The sequence below is a fragment of the Mastigoproctus giganteus genome, chromosome 12 (genome assembly GCF_048544385.1).
Source record: "Mastigoproctus giganteus isolate SK-2022 chromosome 12, ASM4854438v1, whole genome shotgun sequence".
Classification (NCBI taxonomy): domain Eukaryota; kingdom Metazoa; phylum Arthropoda; class Arachnida; order Uropygi; family Thelyphonidae; genus Mastigoproctus; species Mastigoproctus giganteus.
In genome coordinates, this window is record NC_143586.1 from 156487582 (window position 1) to 156510243 (window position 22662).

General features: G+C 38.6%; 1 protein-coding gene across 1 annotated transcript in view; it reads right to left on the minus strand.

Annotated features, from left to right (window-relative positions):
- Positions 1-22662, minus strand: part of LOC150077533 (CD151 antigen-like) — a 240477-nt gene that overhangs the window by 210433 nt on the left and 7382 nt on the right. The gene's annotated exons all lie outside the window — the stretch shown is intronic.

Consider the following 22662-nt stretch of genomic DNA (forward strand, 5'->3'; position numbering starts at 1 on the left):
GAAATTTCCATTCCGACTATCAACGATTTATTATGTCTCAAAAACATGCTCCCATCCAACATAATTAGTTCTATACTTCCCTCGCCATAGATCCCTACACATTTTACATTGAGAACAGCTATAGGAAACATTCACTCAAAAATACTTACTTGTTCATTGATATGCAGCGTAGTAACCAATTCCGATATGAATAGGAACAAAATAACACTTGTGACCAGTTTATCATAAAAATGTAGCATACTCCTGGCAAATTTTCAGTGTTCTAGCCATAATGAAGTACTCAATGCATTTCAAGAAATGACGTGCTAGAGAACAACTTATCTTTCTGCAAAACTGTATGATATCATAAACTGAATTGGTATAGATATAAGCTGTAAATAAGTATAGGTATTATCCTGGGGACAGTATTAATCAATCTGTAAATAATTATGGATGTTTTCATGTCATCTGTAATAATTCATCGTAATATAAATAAGAACATCATCTGTAAATAAATATAAATGTTAACATATGCTCCTATGTTAATTCAACATGAATGCATATGTGAATTTCACAGACTTTGATACATTTTAATTTGTATAATTAAAATAGTGACAAAATCTTATATTTTTATCCGTTTATTTGAATAAATAAACGGATAAAAATAATAAAATAATAATAATAATAATAATAATTACTAGGGGGCTCGCCCCCCGCGCATGCTTTTCTACGCAAATTGTAAAGGTATGACAGAGTAAGTCAAATCTTTTTTACGCAAAAGACCCACCTGTCGAAACGCACTGATCGATATCTAATCAGTAACTTACCTATACAATTATTTACCTGTGCATTTGTAGTGACGTAATTTCCCCGCCAACTTGTATCACTTGACCCGCATCCCCCTTCACCCATTGGCCACGTGGAATTCTCAAGGTGGAATATATATCACTATGTAATCAGTTACCTGCGTTTACATAGGTCACTTAGGAAAAGGCCTTTTGCTTTGGGTTCCATAATACACGAGGAATATTGTTGTAGCTGAAAGAGCAGGACTAAAATATTTAACTAAAATTTTTAAAACTAACAAATATTTAAAATATTTACAAAATACTTAACTATTTACAAAATGCAAACTGTATGGGGTCCCTTCATCAACTGATATTACAATGGAACATCAAATGATGCCGGGCGTGGTCATGTTATCAGAGAGTGAAGCACGTGCACGAGGTTGGTAAACGTTATACAGGCAGTTGTCTTTCAATGGAATACAACAATATAATTATTTACCTGCGCATTTGTAGTGACGTAATTTCCCCGCCCTCTTCTCCCATTGGCTCGAATAAAAAAAAAACAAAAACAAATTAGGGTCGCCCGTAAATGATTACATCCACCCATATACTGTATTTATTTTGTCTGTAAATTGCGTGTGTTCGCTGGTCGATTTGCATGTTTTGCTGGACGAAAAAAACCCCAGGTTCCAAGGGAAAAACCTTGCTATCTAAGCCTGAGACCGACTAACTCAGCCACGAAGTGAAAAAAGCCCATTAAAGTTCCTTGCGTCATCATCGGGACATTGGCTCGAATATCACTAGGAGGAAACCTTTTTTTAATGTATAGATAGATATTTGTTGTTATTGGAAATAATAATTATTATATGACCAAGAGCCGCCAATGCCACCTGAAGAGGGCCACCGTGGAGAGACTGGCAATCACTCGGAAAGAGGGAGGAAGGAGCCTGATAGACCTCATTGAACAACAGAAAACAGGATAACTAACCTGATGGATTATTTCCAGAAAAATGCAGCAGCACTCTACCAGGCCATAAGGAAGATAGCAAACGGCATACACCACTCGACCTAAGTGAGGAGTCCCCTCCCGCCCAGACAGCACAAACGAAGCTACAAAGATGGGTAAAGAAGACACTCCATGGCAGACACTACAATGACCTCCATCAAAACCACAGATGTAATTGCTTCTAATGCATGGCTCACGAGTGGGACGCTCTTCTGCGAGACTGAAAGATTCATGCTCGCCATCCAAGACCAGGTAATCAACACCAGAAACTATAGAAAATAAATCGCCAAGGAGCCCGGAGTGTCAGATGTCACATGTTGACGATGCCACCTGACCTCAGAAACGATCCAACACGTCACCGCGGGATGCAAGGTGATCACCCAGACTGAGTAGACTCGTAGATCCGGTAGCCAGGATAATACATTAGAAGCTAGCAAGAAAATGCCAGTTGATCAAAGAAAATGTACTGTATTAAAAGTAGGAACCCCAGACACTACTTGAAACCCCAACACACAAACTGTACTGGGACCGCGCCCTAATAACGGATAAGACAATCCTGCACAACAGACCGGACATAACCCTTGTCTTCCAGAAGGAAAAGGCTACCAATCTGTTTGACATAGCGGTGTACAACACTGGCAACCTCCAGAAAAAGCATAAGGAAAAAATCAGGAAGTACACGAACCACGACAGGAGATCAAAGAGATGTAGCATAAGCAACAAGTAACGACTATCCCTGTCAACCACCGGTATGGTGCCAAAGATCCTAGCAGCATTACACCTACAAGGAACTCCAGAAAATCTTAATCCTGAACACCTGTAGTTCCAGAGAGTTCCTCGAATAACGGTGACACCAGACATAACAACCACCCTGTGTACTTGGTAGCAATACCCGTCACGGGGTGGAACCCCCAGTCAGGGAGAAAAAGTATAAGAGCAACAATAATAATAAGTCAAACGTACTCTGACACACTTCCTAGCACCAACTATAGCGAAATGGAGAACCCCCATCAAGGTCGAGAACGTCACGACCAGATCGATCCCAATCAGAAAGGAATCTTCCAGGGAGATGCCTTGAGCCCACTGTGGTTCTGTCTATTATTCAACTCACTGCACCATGATCACCAACAACAAATATCCTTAAAGAAAGGAAAAGGAACCTGTACAGGTTCTCTTATCTGATGTACATAGATGACATCAAACTCTACGGCAAATGAGAATCAGCTTCAACAGCTATTCCGTATCACCGAAGAGTTCAACACTGACATCAGGATGCAATTTGGCCTAGACATATGCAAGACCCATCAATTGCATCAAGGAATTTCAGTCGGCCGATACTACCAGCAGAAGGCCAGTGAAGAGATTGAAGCCATGACAGAGGGATTTGATATTGATATTTATTAGTTAAAGCGGTCCCAGCCAACCAGTTGCAACCCCGCTGTCAGTTGCACATAATTTAGCAGTACTCTTATATACTCCATCTCCTGTTTGCTCAAGTACAGGGAAGGAAAAAAACATGCCATGACCAAAAAAGATTGATATGAACAAACTTAAAATAATCAAATTACATAAAAAATAAATATACGTATAATTAAATTTCAGACAAAGTTCAAACTTCATTGGAAAGAGCTACATCTGTTCACAGTCTGTTGGAAAGCCAGCAGCGCCAAGAGCTGCCGAGAATAGAAATGCCAGCAGAAGGAGCTGCCGGGAACAGAAATGCCAGCACAAGGAGCTGGAGTTGCAGTGGATACAGCAGACTCAAGCCTCCACGATTTCACAGAACTTTAGGTAATTCGGTACTACACCATACCGCATTACAAATCCAAGGCTTCCAGATGCAGAAGAGTCTTCCACCTAAGAAATATTACAGTTGCAAAGGCTTGGAAAGCCAATAAGTTCTCCTGTTTATCAGCTAGAATTGTTTCGCAGCCTTCTGCCATAAGATTGAGATTACTAACCCGAGATGCCAATTCAATTCGTAGATCGCTGTACTCCTCACAGTTGTACATAATATGTTCCCATGATTCTCTTTCGCCACAATGGTAACGAGACTTTTCAGTAGTTATTTCTAAATCATGCAACTTTTCATTAATCGAACCATGACCAGTCAATTAAGAACATAGCTTGTAAATTTGGGGCAAACCATTTGAATTTTATCGAGGCTGCATTGCTTAAATCTGGAGAAAATTATCACAAATACTCCAACTCTCTTCCCAGACTTTTACCAAAGCATGAAAATATCTGGCTTTGATACAGGCTCAACAGCTAGAAGAAAAGTAGATCATGGCCCGCCTTACTGAGAAATGCCATCGGAGACTGAGAATCCTGCTTAAATAAAAGCTGAATGGAGGGAATATGATCACAGCTATAAACACCTACGCGATCCCAGCACTAACATACTCCTTCGTGATCATAGATTTAACTAACACCGAGCTGGAGGAGGTCATGAGATTGACCAGGATAATGATGACCAAAAGCCACCACCACCCGAAGTCGGCCATCGAGAGGCTGGCCATAGCCTGGAAAGAAGGAGGGAGGGTTCAATGAAGTTCAATGAAGTTTGTTAACAAACTTCATTGAACAACAGAAGAAAGCGATTAAGAACCTGAAGGATTACTTCCAGGGAAAACACAGTGCCAATCTACCAACGCATACAAAAAGCTAGACAACTGGCCCACACTGCACAGCCTTGTCAAAAAAATAATGAAAGTCAAATATTTAAAGTAAACTAAGTTTTCTACAAAAGCGTGAAAACAAGAAGTTAAACAAATATAGCTTTATAGCTACATTCAAAAATGGCACATTTGCTCTACATGTACCCAAATTTTATATAAGTTCGGGGTCCTGAATTAGTTTACTTGCAAATAAAAAAGTATTATGACACAGCTAGTCAACTTCTCAGACTAATATTGCAAAACTTCCCAACAACTCAGTATAGCTCTTTCTTTTAATTGTCTTTGTACGATCGTCATTTGTTATATTTGTCAGTTTATCCTTAATGCTGTACTCGTTGTTTTATAACGTTGACATTAAATAATATCGAAAATTTTCCAGGCTAATTAATGCAGTGCTTTCCTATTTAAAGCAACAATTACAGATATCGATAATAAGAAAATATTATCTATTTCATTTATTGGAAGAAACTACTTAATTGTCAGTCAGTAATGGCGCCATTCTACGGAAGGTGCTAATTAGAAATTTTTAAAAACTCAAGAAATAATTAAATAAAACAACGTCTTGGGGTACACGCCTGTAATTCCCTTAAAACTCATTTAAGATTTCGGGCCTGCAAGTTTCATGGTCGCGGAGTTAATGCACTGACACACTTTGTCTCTTTTCCTATTATAGAAGAAAGAAGACAACTACTACTCTTGAAAAGAAAAAAACTTAATAAAAAGGCATTTCTGTAAACGAAATGATATAAATTATCACAGTCGGTTTTTTTCTTTTTTCCCCCTCTCTCTCTCTCTGGTTGAAAATTCAAGTCCTTAGAAAAAGAAACGAATGACTTCGTCTTGTTTAAATTGGTTAATCGCATTAGATTTTAATGCTGTCTGTCGAGCCTTCGTGGTTGCGAAGTGGATAGCATTACTGTTAGCTATCCTTATGCACCTTATGCACTTTCACCGTTTGCAAAAGGCTTCGATTCGATTTTCGTCCCAGACCAAATTAAGAAAAACTTTCCGTCATGACAGGAGGAACTTTGTATGATTTTTTTAACACCGTTCCGAATTAGATGGCCTCGGTCGAGAGTTGCATGGTGTTTTCTGCATTCAAACTATTGTTTTCCATCCGACAAAACAAGCAAACCAACTACCACAGAATACGTGCAGTTTACTCTGATTTTTTATCCCCAGGTAACTCACGTTTTTCATCCCGCAAACAGGCACACCGACCGAAGGATTCATGCAATTACAGACACGATGTATTGACCCATAATAACTTTAATTAATAATGAATACATTTTATTTTTATACTTCAAAACGATCACATTAAGTCAGAGGAGTTTATGAGAGAGAGAGAGAGAGAGAGAGAGAGAGAGTACAAAATCGTCACCGTATTTAGTAGTCATGTCTGCTTGAACCACGGTCAAGCACACGTGATTGCGTGTACTTTTGTACCCACCCCTTCGGTGACACTGTTTTGCTGCCTAACACGGCCCTTACACATACTGGCGTCTCATAACTTTAGTTGCTTTTGCGTTAACACACTCACTGGTAGCTTATAACCTTATTGCTTTGGCGCAGCAATTAATTTAATTTTTAAAAATATTTTTTGTGATTAATAGAAGTTAAGTAAATATAATTAATTATCTCCTTATCAATTGATTACTAAGATTATAACTTTATAGAAGATTTAATAAAACTCTAGTTTTACGTTTTCTAAACTTTGATTTCAACTATATAATATTCATTCGTCTCTTTCATATACTGTACTTTTAATTAATTCTCTTTTCTCTCTGTACATATACTGTATAACTGTATATGTATCAGTTCACAAGCGGCACCAAGTTGACGATTCTTACATAATACACGCTAAGCGTGCACGGACTGTCTAAAGTTAACAATACTGCATTAAAAGTACAATTAATCTTTTTTATATACAATATACTGTATATGGAGAAAAATGAAATATTAATTGCCTGATTTCTAGTTTTTCGATTTTAATGAAATTTTGAATGCCTCAGAAAATATTTCTAAAGGGCTCATATAAATTTCATGAATATCTGTATACCCTGAGTCCCTATGTTACATGCGGACGGACGGACAGACATGGTGAAGACAATAGGCACATATATATACTTTTTCTAATGATATTCTATATATATATATATATATATATAAGGTGCTTTTATGCTGCAGATGAGGAACAACTAACAACTTATTACGTTCTGAGAGGATAGCGAAGTGTGTGGAACAGTAATTTTCGGTGAGAAATTTTAATGAAAGTAAATGGGTTTCCTAGTAAAAACTAAATGGGAGCGACAAAACACGTTGAAATTTCCGACATTACATTAATGAAACTGCCTTGACCTTATTGGTGAAATAAATACATTCATCACCTGCTATATTGCACTGCAAAAGGTACAGGAAGTGGCTAACGACATTTCCTGTAAATTCGAAGAGCTCCCTATTATAATTATTCAAAGTTCAGCAAAGATGACTACTGCCAGGAAGTAATGTTGGACAGTCATCAAAAGGAACCAAACAAAGTTTCATTTTTCTTTAAAATTATGGGGGGAAAGAAGTAACAGCGTTGATCCGACACAGACACACAAAGCTCGACATATGCGCGCGCACACGCCCGCACGCACGCCCGCACACACACACACACACACAGAGCTGGAAATCAACTGTTCCTTTCTTGCAGTCAGTCTGTACCAATGAGTGCTTTGAGTATCCAGCGACTTCAGTTTGCTGGTGCAGCCTTCGGAGTATCTTAAATTAAATTATCAAGATTTATCTTAACTGAGCCTTTCGAAATGTCCGTTGTTGTTTCAGGGTGTGCGTACTTCCTCCTAAACTAATCATACCATTACATTTTGCATTTTCCTAAGCCTTTATGTACGGAAATTAGAATAAATCTTTCAAAGTAATGCTTAAGTTTAAACAGGGATTTCTTTTCCGTTTCGTACAGTAAGCTCTAATTGGATCAGCATCTGTTCAGAATGTTACTTTCTCACTGAAAAATATTTCAAGGTATATTTTAAATTGGAACAAGTTCTATTCCGACAGACCAGCGAATTTCTTTTTTTTTTTTGGTATTTACGTTAGTAATGCCATAATTCTGTTCAGGCACAGAGTTATGAATAGGCAACATGGAATCTTTTTTACTGTGTAAAAAGGCGCCTCCGTAGCCAGGTGAGAAGGAGCAGCAGTGCGTAGCACACGCTTCTTGATTAGACCGGGGTTCGAGCCCGTCACCACCAAATACGGAGGATGCGGAAAGGTCATTCAGGGAATGACCACCGCATATCCTGGAGCAATATGGCCTTAGTTGCTAATGCTCCTAAAAACCAAATAACAACAACAACAACTGTGTAAAATTTTCAATTTCGATTTAATTTCTACGCTTTCCATACATTATAAATCTCTAATATATTATTCCCAAGCTGTAGTAAAGGATTAAAATGATAAAATATCATATACTGTAATGATAAATATCATATAATGTAATGATAAAATATCATAGTCAAGGCTGGATTTGCTGGGGTGCAGTGGCACAGTTCTTCCAGAGTCAAGGTCGTGGGCTGGTATGTCGGAACACAATTACTATTCCAGGGACTCCTAGATCTTATTTGGTATATTATCTTATTTGGTATATATATGTAGATTTATGGGGATAAAATGGACGCTTCTAATTTGGTCATTCGGACACAAAAATTTTAAATTTGGACTTGGATGTGTTCAGATTTAAAAAAAAAAAAAAAAAACTAAACTAAACTGAAAAACTGTTTTCCTTTGCAGCATAAATAACGCGCATACTCGATATTTTCTCGATAATAGCTGAAATTTATACTTACTACGTTTCGGTGAACAGTCATTACTGTATGCAAATATTCATTCGTGGAAAAGTAGTGCAGTTTCTGTTGTTGGTTATTAGAAGTGCTGAGGGCGTAATGCAGACAAGAATAAAAGCGTGGCTATGCCTGGGATAACCTTATTCCAATTTCTCTTGGTATATTTAATATTGGCACAGGGTGCCGAAATTCCGTCGCACAAACACCAAAATGAAATCTCAACTCAGTTCTGTTTGAATCCCCAGTCTTCAGTCTCCTCCCATCTCTATCTTTACACAAGCGAATGCCCCCACAGACCCAAAATCAATGAATCCAAATTAACTTACGCCCATATTTTCGGTCTTTCCTTATTCAACCGACATCATCCTGGCAATCGAGAGATATCACACATATATATCTGTACATATATATGTAAATTTTGTTTCTTTTTTTTTTTTGTCCTAGCCACTGAAATCTCAGGAAATTAGGTGGTAGGACCTGCCAGAGTGAACTAGAGCCTATTGGGTACTGGTCTGCCTCCACGGGGCGTAAGTAGGGCAACGTTTGGTCTCAGCAGAGGTCCAGCGGCTAAATGGCTAGAGGAACAACGGTACAAAACACCACACTTCCATAATCCATATACTTTTAAATCGCTGGCCTTCCTAGTGAACTGGTACACCCACAATAAAAGCAACGCGGAGATGGGGGAAACCCTTGGTTAGACACTGCAAACACTTACACTTATGGTTCTCTCTCCTTTTGAAATTGAAACTTGCTTTTCGTTTGACTACAGAAATCTCTTTGGACACTACTAGTTTTATGACATTGTTGTTGATTCCTTTGCTATCATATTTTGGATTTAGGTCGAGGATGTTAGAGCTCTTGTAGTTTTGCTGACCTATTGGAATCAATAACAATTATCCAGATATCTCAAAATTGTTTGCACATGGCGTATTTGCAGTCCACGATTTTCAATCTAATCTTTATTCGTAAAATTTGGAAATTTTCGCCCACACAGGTTGAAAAGCCACTGACACACATATCGCACCGCGAAACGCGTCACACATACAGTACTAAACGTCCCCTGATATAAGTTTCTGATGGGTTTAAACTAAAAATATATTGTAGTAATAAATAGTTAAGTTGTTATATACGCATGCTGTTGTTCTTCAGTATTTTGTTACTTGGTATAAAGGTACCATTGTAAAATATATTTTTAATGAGTTTCTGTTGCGATCTTACTTCACTTATGAGTATATCACTGTTTTTCAAAGTTAATTACGAATTTTGAAAACGGACCGGTGTGTTCCGCTTTGTTTTTGTGTAAAAGTAACTAACGCTATGAGGAATGAGTGTATTGTATAGCGTCTGTTCTGTGGTGGGTTTTCCTCTTTCTCTGTATGAAACTCGACTTTCTTGTGGTGGGAAAAGCCGCTCAACCACGGTGTGAGAAATGATCATAAAAATTCCTCTTGTCTTGACGGATTCGAACAAATCCTTTCCTACACAGTGTGGAAGGCCAGCGATCGTAATTACTGTATCCTCCGAGGGGATGGTTCAGAGTAACACGCGTAGTTGCCATAGGTAACTAAAAAAGGGATTAGAAGCTATTCTCAAAAAGGAAGTTCTGCACTGCTGGCCAAGGCTATTTCTCGGGGATGTGGGACGGCGTAGTCGATAAAACATAAGCTGGTTCTCTGTTTCTATCAGAATTAGAGTCAGTTCAGATTGAGTGTGATCTAAATTTAATTTTTCGACCAGCAGCGAACACTAATCCAAACTGATTTCATTTAGAAGACTAATTGAAACTCTACAGTTTGGTCTTGCGCCACATCTACCGCTGTTATCTTCTGTCATGACTATGTCATCCGAATATCTTCTTTGTAACAGCAAAGCGAAGCCTGCATTGCCATAACACTGTCAACTGTTGAGGTACCTCCTTCCCTGCTTTACAATATCGTGTATCCGATCAATAACTTGTGCAGTTTCGTATCTTGCTGTACGATCGATAACTTAGGTCAGGGACACAAGGAAGCCATGTTTTCCCGCACCATCGGTATGTGGATAATACAAATGAACGAGCGAACAACTGATAACATTTCCCATGTATGACAGCGAGAGAACAGTTTATGGCTTCTCTGATTACGTGGGAAAAAAAGCGTAACCCTAAATACGGAGACCATTTCACTTTCGCCTCAGACATTTTATTTTCGAACTCTCTCAAAGGCTTCTCCTGTTCAAAAAATAAACAGGTCTTTCGACTAGTTTTGAGAGACGAAAGAATCTGCAACCTTACTTTACCATGAACCTCTTATTGCCATTGAAAGCTAATTAGAGTTGAATGTGCTGAAAAGTACTTCCTTCTTCGTAACATTGGTACTCACTTTCTTGCTTAATCAAACGAGTAGAGTGAAGTGAAAAAAAAGGCAAAAAGAGAAGTTTTGACAATTCCAGACCTCGCGAAGTTTTCGCTATTTTGAATTCTTTAATATAAAATGACACTGCGAGACCTCAGCTAAAAGACGTTGTTTGGGTGTTGTCGGATTTTAGGCAAATCAGCGACAACTTAGGCCATATTGCGCCGTGTATATTATGTCTGTAAATTGTGTGCGTTCTGTGGTCGATTTGCTGGACGAAAAACCCCTAGTTTCCGGAAGAAAACCTATGCTACCCTCGCCTGAGCCCGGCAAACTCAGCCACGTTGTGAAAAAGGCCCTTAAACATTCTTCGTGTCATTGACGGGATTCGAACTCAGGTCTCTTTCACCCAAATGTGTGGAGGATGATTCCACCAACCCGCGAGATGAAGAAATTCGAGAAGAAATTAGAATGCAAATGAAATTTGGAAAGTTCTTAAACAGATAGAACCATTGAAAGTACAGTCGAAGCTTTTTATAGCGATCCTCTTTTAACGTCCCACATGTTATAACATCCTATGAGGTTGGTCCCGGTCAATTTCTCTTTAACCTAATGCTATTTTATGAACAATCGATATAACGCCCTTCCGATATAACGACATTTTTCCTAATTCCTCTTGGGTCGTTATATAGAGCCTCGACTGTACTTTTTTCGCAACATCGATAAAATTCATAAAATAATGTGAAAAATACATCTGCCCAGAAGTTTGTTACTTCAACAACTTATTTCATTTTAAAGGTTGATGACATGTTTCCATTCCGTAAGACCCGAATTGTGATCCCCAAATATGCAGTAGTTCAGATCCATAGGATTTAAGTAAATATCAATTACTTACAATCATTGACGTCAGTTACTAATAGAAAATAATTACATCTTTAATTAAATAATAGGCAACTGTTTCCCCTTAATGGTGCGCATGTTCCATCGAAAACTCGGATTTTCGATGGAGCTATGGAGATTATCTAGGATAATCTAGGAAAGATAGGGAAAATAGAAGGGGAGAAGGTGGGGCATAAAAAAGCCTCCTGAGCGCGAAAAGCGCTTTTGCTAAGTCAGAAGTTGTCTGCCAACATGGAATCTGTGTGGTGTAAATTAGTTGGAAGCAAAGGCATAACGAGAGTGGGATTAACCTTCAGATCAGAAGATCGTCAAGAGTATGAGGATCTATAATTGTTTAAGGCGCTACATGGCATCTGTTAATTGGTTGATTGCAGAGGGAGGAGGAATACATTAGAATCACGGAACACCTTCAAAGCAATAATCATAGAAGCCATGACCGCATACACTGCCGCCTAAAAGTTTGGAATTACGTGTCATTTTTCTTAATTTTGAAAGTTTTTACTGAAATAGGACCAACTAGTTTACCAACTATATTAAAATATTTTCTATTATGTATAAAATAGAAAAAACAAAACAAAACAAATAATATTTTAAAAATTTCTAGAATATTCGAGAATTTTCCAGAAAGATATAGAAGATTGCTGAATGCGGTAGAACATTACAGAGATTCCTGAAAGTTGTAGATGAGCTAGAATATTCTAAAAAGTGAGGGTATTGTTTCAATAGTGTAGAAGATTGTAAATGATTCTAGAGTGTTTTGCAATAATATAAATTGAGGAGTAAGAGCTGTAACTTATAAAACCGAATACCCGTCATTCAGAAAGAATATTGGGTGTAAGTTGTGTGTTTCGCGATAAACATGGCAAGAAATAAGGAATTTACCGTGAACTGAGTGTTGAAAAAGAAGTGCTATTAAAACTCTGCACAAAGAATGTTATTCCATTAGAAGTACTGGCAAAAAAACTGGGTGTTTCATTACAAACTACTATTCGACGATTCAAGGAGACTGGCAGTTAAAAGGACAAACCACGATTAGGACGACCGCGCGTAACAACGTAAGCACAAGATAAGACAATAACACTGATTTCTAAACGCAGTAGACGACTAACTGCACCTGAAATTCGCGCTAAGTTCGATAGGAACAGAGAAACTTCCGTGTCTACATCCACTATAAAACTTCGTCTTAAACAAGCAAGACTTCATGTCGTGTAACGGTCCGAAAACTCTTATTAAAACCGGAAAGTTGAAAGAAAGGTTGGCTTGGGCTAAGAGCCATCAACATTGAACATTTGAAGAATGGAAACACGTACTATGGACGGAGGAATCCAATTTTAAATTTTTGGATCCAAGCGTAGAGTTTATGTGAGACAATCAACTGAAGAAAAAATGGGTGGTTCAATCATGATCTGGGGTTGCTTCTGTTTTTCTGGAGTATAAAAGCATCCTTGAACATAATGCAATATCCTCTGGACTTCGAATTTGTGGCAGAAATTTTATATTACAACAAGACAATGACCCGAAGCGCAGCTCTAAGCTGTGTAGGGAGTTTCTAATAACTAAAAATGCATGAAGGGGTATTGCAAATTATGCTGTGGCCACCCCAGTCGCCTGACTGGGCGCGGAAAAGTCATTGAAAACCCAGCTGATGTTGCTAATTAGCTAAAGAGGTACTTCGCATCGGTCTTTACTGACGAAAAGCCCTTCATGCTGAGGAGATGCTGAGTGATAGTAAATTAGTGGTTTTGAAATTATACATGACTGTTTATTAGAAAGACTTTTTGAGTAGTATTGGGAAATTAATGCTCAGTGGATCCTCCACGTTTATCAGTAATGTGTCGCAATCGGAGTGTGAAGTTGCAAAAAACATATTCCAACGTTTCTTCAGACACAAGAAAAATTTTAACCACAATCGTTTTTTTTTTTTTTTTTTCAGGGCAGGAAGGAGTAGCCTTTGAGATAAACCAAAAGGTAAAATTCATATGGGTTTAAATCAGGTAGTACTGGAGCCACATCAGTCCTTTGCCATACACTTCAAGGTAGCGATTAGAAACCACCCTATTGTAAGGGTGGTTTCCAGGTACTGCAGGACAACTCCTCTTCCTATTCAACTTGTCATACAAATTTTCAAACGCTTCTCTACAGAGTAATAATGTTGTTGGTAGGTAAATTTTGAATCTTATGAAACTGCAAAGAAAAGAATAGTACGATGAATAAAAATCATCCCGTATTAAACTGGATATATGTTTCGAAGTTTTTGTTTCTTCTTTTTCAGATTGGTAAAGGTGGAATTTATAAATATTAAAGTGTTGGAGCTTACATAGAAAAGTATGTTAATAACATACCAACCGCAGGATTACAAATAAAAGGGATTCTCGTCTTATCGAGGTCGTTTATAGTGATGATTCCACATGAAACAAAATAATGGCATTATAGAAATTTTTTGTTTTATCTTTTTTTTTATTGTTTGGATTGTTTTGTATTTTGTAGAGCCAGCTAAGATTATCAGTATACGGTATCTGTAAAATTCTTGCATTCAGTGATCAGTTCGATGTTTAGTGTGTGTGTGGGGGGGGGGAACTCTACAACCCTCCTCCGAGACAGAGTAACTCGTCTACGGCGTGAAAAAAAGCTTATAAACATTTCTCCCATCTTGTCGGGATTCCGGGAGGTGGGAGGAACCCTGGCGTTTTACAATATGGACGAACAGTATTCGGTTCATAACTGCTTTCTGCTCACCAGAATTTTCTGAAAAGTAAAGGGTGATTATAATTAAAGTTCCATACTTTGAGGTTTCTGTCAATCAAAGGAACGGACGAATTGCGTTCATTTTTCAAATCTATATTCTTCAAGGAACGCATAAGATACTTATGGAGAAATAATTCTAGAACTTACCACCGTCGGTGATGACTGCAATGTGTTAGAAGGCGAAGGACAGTTTTCGACAGTGGAGGCATGGTATTCGCCAAACTTCGCATCAGATTGCCTTTTAAGTTTTGTAAGATTACGAATGTAGGCACAGTAGATCCAGTCTTTCAAACAAATCTACAACTGAGCTATCTGAGTTCAAATCGGAGAAATGAGGCGATTTTTGCTGAACTGACTGCTGTTTTTTTGTTATCTGGAGGAACACTGGCATGCATGCATAATGCTGGAGTGATCTTATCACGTAAAAGGGCACGCTAGTATTGATTAGTAGTGGCAAATGATGCAAAGAAGTAAGCTTATACGGCATCAGTAAAAAAAAAAAAAAAAAAACACTTCCTGCATATGCCATCTGCCCATACACTCTAATAATTTGTCTAGTCCTTCCTTATATTTATTCAAACTACCTACTTCCACAGCGCCAGATGGAAGTTTATTTCAACACTCATTTACTCTCTGGCAGAAAGAAAAATTTTGCTCATCTATCCTGCAGCCATTCTTTTTCAATTTGAATTTGTCTCCTTAGGTCTGTGTCATCTGAGGAGTAAGGATGCTATCGGCATTTAGTTTACTCACTCCATTTAAACATTTCTATCAGGTCTCTCGCAGTTGCAAATTTTCCAAGTGCTGCAATTTATAGAACCGAAGTCGATAAAATACCCTTTTGTGCCCTTGACTGATCTTGTTACTCTTTTTTGTACTCTTTCCAACAGATTATCATCCTTCCTAAAATGAGGCTCTTCTAGATCTGTATGTAGTACTCAAGAAGTTGTAGAAGGCCTAACCATTGTCTTCTACAATGGGAGGGATAATCACCTCCTTGTAACTTCTGGAAAAATTCCTGTATATCATTAACAGAACTACATAAGCCATCCTAGCAGCCTGTCTGCACTATTCAGAGAACTTCGTTCCGGCTATGTCTTTTTTTCTCCACCACCTTGACCACCCAAGTGGTATGTTATTCTGGGATTACTGCTCCCCATATGTAGTACCTTGCATTTATTTAGGTTAAACTTCATTTGGAACTGTTTAACCACGACACTCCATTTACATTTACAAATATTATTTACAGAATTTACGAGACATTTCTGATTAACAACATAAAAATTGAGTACTTTCAAATACCGTTAAAAGTCGACACACACACACACACACACACACACACACACACACACACACACACACACACACACACACACACACACACACACACACACACACACAGTATGGGAACACCACATTACGTTTAGAAAAACATGAGTTTAAATGAACAGATTAATAAGATGTACGCCCTTTTTAATGACAGCATCAATCTGTCATGGAATTTTTTGACCAGTTTGTGGCAGGCATTAGGAATTTATATTGTATTCATTCTTCCTTCAGTCCTGTCTCTAAATGCAGCTGTAGGAGAGAGACGTATTAGCCGCATCCTGGTGACGCGCTATCATGCTGAAACATGGATAATATATTTTTATAAACCAGTCAGAGAAAGAGAGGATACTACAACAAACTATCCTGGTCCGAACCACGAGAGGCAGCCTTGCACAATAACCCTTGTTTCTTCTGAACTGCATTGTGGGCACAATATACTGCAGTAGATGACATATACGGCCTAAGAGGCTCTTGTGCCAAAACCCTCAAATACAACAACAAGTAGATGACGTTTCCTAGACGTTCTCCGGACATACTCTCGACGGTCTAATCTGAAGACTATGTAACGCTACTCGCGGGACCGTAGAACTTGTTTCTGCTGTTCCATGGTTCAAAATGACGGGTTGCCACCACTTTCAAACGACGTCTGACTTTTGCTAGTATTTTGTGGGTTGGAAGCAGTAGTTCTGCCATGAAACGCTTGTCGTACAGCTTTCTACACAACGTGAACGCACTTATTATTATTATTCAGTTTATTAAGCTTGATTTCACCCCCTGTACAGCTGGTTGGCTAGAAGGGTGTACATAGAATTATAAGTGAAAAATACATGCAAACATTAAAAGGATAATAGATAATGTTTGACAACTTGGAGTTGGGGTAGCATATATATACATATTTACCAGAGGAAGAAAACTTAGATTTGAACATATATTACAGAGAATTAATTAAGTTTACAATATAAATTCTTTTTTTTTTTTTTTATGAAAACCCCAAACACGAAAAGTATCAAAACCTATAGTACTTAGCACCGTGCATGGGTTGAAGGAGAAGTATGGGGGGGAGGGAGATGCCGGAAACTTTGCTCTAGAGACTAAACATGGGTTTCACCACTTCAAGCCTCCAATAAGCAAAGTGGTGGTATTTCACCAGTTGATGAAAGTCATCTACCAACTAAATTCAGTTTACAGTTATTAACAGAAAGCCAAAGTCTTGAACTTCAAAGAATTTTATGAGTCTGTCGATGGCATGTGATGGACTGGTAGATGAAGTGACTTGATCCTGTTTGTCGAGATTCACTGGAGGTCGGTGCTTCGATGCAAGTCTTCCAGGATATTCTTCCTGTATTTCTTGTCATCCAATAGTTTTTTGGGGTTAATTTGCAGATTGTTGAAATGTTCCATAATGTTTGCTGGGAACATATCTCTAGGGCGGACAAAGTTGGTAAGAGTCAACCTATACCGTTGTTAATGTCGCTCTCTTGGATGGGTGCTTGAAGCTAAGATTGCACGTTGGGAGAATCAATCGTATTAGTTAATAGTTTGGTAAGAGTGTGGCAAGACTTATGGACACTCATGAAGACAGCTGGTCACAGTTGACTTTGCGAGGTTGACACATGCGAATGTGGCACGCAGTGAAATTTTCTGATATGTCATCTGACGATTTAGCCTATTTGAAATTATATAAGCTACTTGCCATGACATTCTGCTTGTTCGTGATGTCTGCTATTGTTTTCACACTTTTAAATGCATTTATGTTATTTATGTTGTGCATATCTCGTTTGCACCATTCACTGCATTAGGGTGATGGGAGGGGAGGGCGTCCTAATAGATTTGGTAGGATAATGTGAATATACAGACAGTCGCAAGAATTGATACTGCATAACATTGATAATTTTACATTTTTCTAGTAACATTTTTAGAGCGCTGAACTTGACTTTATCTCGTAAAGCTGCATGTTTGTATTGATTGGGGGCAAAGCACATCAGAAGTCCTGTTGCAGGGACCTTCTCAAAAACAGCTTACAATCAATAATATTGCTCCATGAGGTTTCATTTAGTGGTTAGCTAGGTACTTTGTAAACAAGAAGCAAATTCCAGATTTGCTTCTTGACTCCTGTTTATGAGTAAATATTCAGCGTTTTCATTGTGAATGTTCTTTTACACATCTTACAAACCGAAACGTTAAGAACGGCTTCTGTTCCTCAAAATTGGGTACATTGCTGCTTGAAACCCATGCCGAAGAATTCAAAATCTAAATCACCAAAGGATTTTTGCCTGATGTGAATAGGCTGCACCTTCCTTAAGGCTTTTTTGAGGGTTGTCCTGGCTCAACTTATAGACCACTGCTTTCATTTCAGACCTTGTCACCTTCGCACCGCCAGCCCGCTTGAATTCAATTCTCTTCCACGTAAGTAAAATTACACATGTGGTAAAGATTCAGTTCGAACGAATAGCTTGGCAATTTTTCTCTATGCAAAATACACATGTGATAAGGTTTCCTTTACAGCATTACTTAAAATTCTGGAAAATTACCTCAGAATTTGTAGTAATTTCCTTAATCTGCTCAAAAAAAAAAAAAAAAAAAAAAAAAACCAGAAAAAACAGCTCTTTGTAGCTAACAATAGTCTTCGTTTGTCCTTTATTTCACAATATTTTTGTCCCAAGAAGAGTTCTACAGAATGGTGCCTTGCAAAGTTACAAGGCATGATATACATGATGATTTGAAGGTTTTCATCCATCCAGGTTATTCGGATCAAGCGCCACCGGTTCATAGAGCTGGAATGCAACAAATTTCTGACATAACCATGTTCCTTCAATGAATTGGACCGGTGTTGAATGCTGAAAAATCGGCCAGATGATGTTCACAAAGAGAAGATGGATATGCCTCTCTCAATAAATGGATTCATCTCTAACTTGATTCCAAATAAAAATGTTAGCTTCTACAAGGATCTCGGTTTGGTCTGGAATAAGAATTTATCAATTCAATGGTGCTTCAAGAAAGCAAGAAATTAATTCTTTGCTTCCCCGAAGTCTACACAACAGGGGCTCTTGGGTTTCAGCAATATAAAACTTTTGACTAAATTTTGGTACCGATAATTCTTTTTGCATCAGATACTTAGTCATTGCAAACCCACCAACATATTTGCGGAAGTTTTTTGGGGCTTGGTACTGACTTTGGCTTCTATAATCCCTTAATAGAACCTCTGGACATTCGTACTAAGATTATTTTGCCAATCGCTACTCTAAATAATGTCTAAACCTTCTTTAAACTTATGCCAGGCAGACTAAATGCTTTAGACACCCATATCCTTATTATTTCACCCAAGAATAGGAGAGGGATTACTAATCAGCAAATATTAATGGTTCAGTCTGCTCCCACCCAAATGAACTAACTCAGTCATATGTATCAGTGAACAGGAATGGATTTTTAATGAGTTAAACAATAGCCTGAAATGATTTCTGAGGACAGGATGTACAGATCAAGAGTTTTTCCTGACACTGATACCCTAATACAATTTTAAACTTTCCAACTCACCTTCACCTCCTATGGGAACATATTTGACGGAGGAACCTGGTTCGTGCCTTTCCATGTTTATGAAAGCATTGATTACGTCACTGGTATCTCACCATACTTCAAAAAAAAGTATGGTGACATAACAATGAGAGATTGATATACGAGTAAATTATCCATTTCGGGAATCGTATTATGCCATGAAAACTGTAGAATTATTTCTTATCTTTTCTTCCTGAACATCTTTTGTACAGGAGTCTTTAACACAATTGATTACAGGTGATATGGCGCTTACCACCTCAAGGCGGAAGGAGTAAGCCCGGAGCTTGCATTAGGGTAAAAATCTTGGAAATTGAATGTTTAACGGTTAGTATATGTGGAATGCAATTTTATGAGGGGGGGGAGGAGTGCGAACAAACGATCATAAAACAGAACTAAGCGAGAAATTCAGATATCTATGAGAAGCAGGAGAGCAAATCTGACGAAAATGTAACAAAACAGAATGATAGCTTTTATATAGTTGGATGAAGAGGAGTCAGATTAATGGGATGCTGCGTGATATACCGGTGCCTGCGAGACTTACAGGCAGGCTTTATCGATTAGCAGTGAGGTCAGCTATGTCGTACGTTGCAGAGTGTTGAGCAATAAAGAAGAGACAGGAGAAAAGGCTACGTGTATCTGAGATGAGGATGTTGAGGCAGTTGATTGGTGTACAAAGAAAGAATAAAATATGGACTGAGTTTATTTAAAAGGAGTTTGAGGGTGTGTTCTTCTGTACAGAAGTTTAAGGGGTGCAAGTTGAGATGGTTCGGAGGTGATGTAAATAGAAGAGCAGCCCGAAGAAGGTACGGCTGGGAAAGATAAGATGTGAAATGGTGAAAAAATACAGGGGATGGACAAAATAATGAAAAAAAAAAAAAAAAAAATCTCTGATAAGAATTAGAGATATGCACACTTTTCTTTATAAAACAGCTTGTTTTTTACGTAGATAGATTCATATAAATTTGAACTGTCGTAAGAGGAATATTGGACTATTTTTCAGGGAGAAAAGTTTCAAGCTACTTGAGTGATGAAGGGGGAAGAATTATGCTTCTCTCCAAATATGCCCGTAGTAGCTCAACAACGTTTAAGTCTAGTGATTGTGCAGGCAATGGGAGAGTCTCAGTTTCATGCTCCTCAAACCAAGATTGGACACACCTGACTGTGTATTTGAGCATTAAAATCTTGTAACATGGCATGGTTTGTGAGAAACAACGTTTGCACCATGGAATGAACCTGGTCACTCGGAATACCAAGGTAATCAGTGGGAGTAATTGGCCCGTTCAGGTGATGATAGGACCTAAAGGATATCAAAATATTGCTGTCCAAACCATTGTTGAGCCTCTACGTTTGATAGCACAAGACAGTCAGGATGATGCTCTTCCTTCGGTATTCACCAAACGTAAACTCTCCCTGAAGTTGGATAAAGTGTGAATGATGATTCGTCTGAAAATATATGTTGCTAATAATCAAGTGTCCAGGTTTTATGCTCCTTACATTATTGCATCCTCTTTCCAGCTTTGCCAAAGTAACGAGTGGCTTGGCAATAGCTTCCTTGCCATAAATTTCACCTTTATGAAGTTCTCGCCGAACTGTTTAGCTAGAAACTGGATTGTTGACACTCACTTTTGAGTGTCAATAAGGCCTTGAATGGGTTGAGCACGCTGAATTCTGATGGGATCCTTCCACTTGTTCAGATTACGAACCTAAGGGGGCATAAATTCAAATTAAGAAAAGACAGATGTAGAATAGATGTGCGGAAATTTGCCTTTAGCCAGCGGGTGGTTAATTGCTGGAACAAACTTCCATCTGTCGTTGTGGAAGTTGATAGGTTGAATAAATTTAAGGAGGAACTGGACAGGCATTTGGAGGGAATGGTGTGATTTTTTTTTTTTTTTTTTTTTTGGCTGATGCTGCATAAGCTCATAGACTTTCTTTCTTGCATCAAATGCCACTACTACTACTACTACATTATGAAGTTCTACAGTTATTTTTGGGGCAGTAGTTTTTATGTTTTCGGGCTACAATCCTTTTCAGTGTGCGGTCTGTTTCATTCAGCTTCGATTTTCTGCCACAATTCGTCTTAACAGATTTTTCTTTTCCATACTTGGTGAATGCAGACATCACTTAAACCTTATATTCAAAGCAACCGAATGCGACAGGAAGTACTTCCTAGTCATCGCAGTGGACTTCACTGGGGCGTTCGACACCCTGTGGTGGCCGACAGCGCCCTCGGCCGATTCCGGGAGGCAGCGCTCCCAACAAACCTCTACAAGTGTATAAAGGATTACCTAACTGACCGAATAATTGAGGTGGTAACACCTTTGGTCCACAGGGGCTGCCCCCAGGGCCACTCCTGTGGAACATGGTCTTTGACGACTTCCTGGCTCAGGACTTGGGCGAAGTGAACTGCCAGGCCTTTGCTGATGATTTAGTCCTGATAGTGGAGGTAGACTCCCGATCGGGCCGTACATTTTTAATATAGTCTATAAAATTTAACTTGTTGTCAAGGGTTAATCCTAGAAATCTGATATTATTAGTGACCGGGATGGAGACATTAGAAATTTGAAGTTCGGGATCCGGATGAAGTTTGCGCTGCCTACAAAAATGGACAGCAACTGTTTTCTGCTGCGAGAGCCGATAGCCATTGAGGCTATCCCACTGTTGTATTTTATTAAGTGATATCTGAAGCTGCCGTTCAATAGACCTCATATTTTGGGAATGGCAGAAGATGAAAGGTCATCTGCATAAAGATAAGTCTCGACTGTATTTGGAAGCTGTCTTGTAATAGAATCTATTCTAACAGCAAACAGAGTGGCACTCACTACTGATCCTTTGGAACACCTTCTTCCTGCATGAACGTTGCAGAGAGGGCATGTTGGTACTGAACTTGAAACGATCTAGTATGTAGGAAGTTTTGAACAAATATAGGAAGGTTGCCCCGCAGACCAAGGGAGTAATACTTTATCACTAAGTATGCCATGCCGCCAGGTGGTGTCAAAAGCCTTCTCTATGTCTATTGAAACCATTACAAGATGTTCACGTTTAATAAAGGTATTTCAAATGGCGAATTCAGCCTTGACCATAAGATCTAAGCACGACCTATTTTTACGAAAGCCATATTGACTATGGCTCATTAGATGTTCTGACTCAATGATCCAGACGAGTCTTCTGTGGACAATCTTTTCTAGGATTTTGCTGAGGCAGCTTGAGAGAGATATCAGTCTATAGCTGTGGGGGTTGGTTGGATCTTTCCCAGGCTTTAGAAATGCCAAAACAGTAGATGATACCAAGAAGCTGGAAAAACATTTTCTGAAAATATACGATTGCAAAAAAACCAGCAGCAAGCGCAAAGCTTTGTCATCAAGATGTTATAGCATGACATGATAAATCCCATCAGGCCCTGCAGCACCATTGTGGGCTGTTCTAATAGCATGCAAAAGTTCAGAGTATTGCAGAGGTTTGTTATATGAAAGAAGGCGGGCAGTTTGAAAGTTAATAGCATGC